General features: G+C 33.1%; 1 protein-coding gene across 1 annotated transcript in view; it reads right to left on the bottom strand.

The window, feature by feature from the left end:
- LOC149526261 (uncharacterized) overlaps positions 1-1,836 on the bottom strand; it is a 3,160-nt gene that overhangs the window by 815 nt on the left and 509 nt on the right. The window lies entirely within an intron of this gene.

Here is a 1,836-nt window from a genome sequence, read left to right on the forward strand (position 1 = left end):
TTTTGAGTTTTTGTTGGGTTGGTGGAAGACAATTGCATCTATCTCTGTCAATTAGTCAGCTTAACACGTCTTTAACACATAATCTAGCCACCATAATCATGAGTAAAATATGTTTTAAATTATATACATGGCACTATCATTTCAATAAGCTAACGCTTGTTTCAGAACTTTGTAAGTGCTGTAAAGATTTTACACTATTAAAATATTTTTAAGTTCAAATTACAAATTAGAGAAAGACTCCAATCTAAGATCTCTATTCAAATCCCAACACCTTTTTACCATATTAAACCTATTAGTATTATTATTAAATAGTTTACATTAATTTTTCAAAACGAAACGTGGGTTCCATTCATACAACGAAATTATTGTCGAAGGTGAAGAATAATATGAATTTGCTATTGAAGTAAGAAGGAGAATTATTGGAGTTACAAAGCCTAAGAAATTTTAGCAATGTAGAAATTGAAGTTGGAAAACTAATGTTAAAGATTGTGTGAAAGCCCAAATAGAGGCAATACATGGAAACCATGACTTCTTACACCAATTGCAAGAGGTCTTGAGGTAAGTGAAGCCATGGAAAGAATAGATAGATATGGGCTTATTGTTAGTTCCTGTACGGACATGTCTTGGGGTTGGACTCTATATTTGATTTTAATTTTGGAGTTTTTTTAAAAAATGGGCTCCATGCGTTTCTCAGAATAAGCTTCCTCATAATTTTAACAATTTTTAGCGAAGAAAAGTAAAATTTGGACAATATTGTCTTTAAAGAAATCGACCCATTCATTTGGCTCCGTACCTCAACACAAAACTTATTAACGGGCCAAGTATGTTTATACGGTCCATCACTACTCAATTCTTATTGACAGACCATACATCTCCTCAGAAGCAATTTTGTCAAAAGCATTCCTCGCCAGCTCAACTTTCTAGCATTTTTGTAGTGGTAGGAGCATTGTATTAGGGTTTAACATTGCGAGAGTGTTTTATATGTGATTACGTGACATATTGATAGGTCATTGAGTGACAGCATGACTGGATTTTGGCATTGGGTTAGGGTGTGCGCAATTGCATTAGGGATTAACATTACGTGACTAGTTGATAGGTCATTGCGTTACCTATTGATAAATCATTGCATGATAACATGACTGGATTGAGGGCATGGCATTACTTATGCTCTATGTGAGTGCATAAGGTTTTAACATTGCGGGACTGATTGATAGGCCTTTGCATGACTGGTTTATAGGTTATTGCGTGAATATTGTTTAGGCATGGCGTCACTTAGTGTGTGAGTGATTCGATTAGTTGTTCTTAGCATTACGTGACTTATTTATAGATCATTGTGTGATTTAATGTTAGTAATTGCATAACTAATTGAAAAGGCATTGCGTGATTGTTTTTGTATGAAATTGCACAAGTGTGATAACTGGACGAAATTTATTTGTATGGTATTGCATGACCAATATTTGGGCGTTAAAATAATAAATAAGAGTTGATTATAAGACAATGGTGCTATTTAGTTTTTACATTAAAATTAAGAATAAAAAGAAAAATAAAAAAATCAATAATGATATTTTTTAATGTATTTAACCATATATTATATTATATTTGTCCTTTTAATCTTTGTTATGGCTGGTGCACACTGCAAACTATTATTTAAGTATGTAGGGGCCCTGTTCTACCCTACACTGCAACTTTTCGAGCAGCGTTTAATTCATAAGTTCTCACATGCAGTTTCACATCTCTACTATCTTTGCTTTCCACATCCACTTTGCCTCAATCCATTTTTTTATTAAAAAGTTGGTTCTTTTAGCGTGTTGAAAGTTAGAAGCAAACAACGATCAA

This window comes from Theobroma umbraticum, unplaced genomic scaffold, assembly GCF_002168275.2.
Source record: "Theobroma umbraticum cultivar Fairchild unplaced genomic scaffold, ASM216827v3 scaffold_115.0, whole genome shotgun sequence".
NCBI lineage: Eukaryota > Viridiplantae > Streptophyta > Magnoliopsida > Malvales > Malvaceae > Theobroma > Theobroma umbraticum.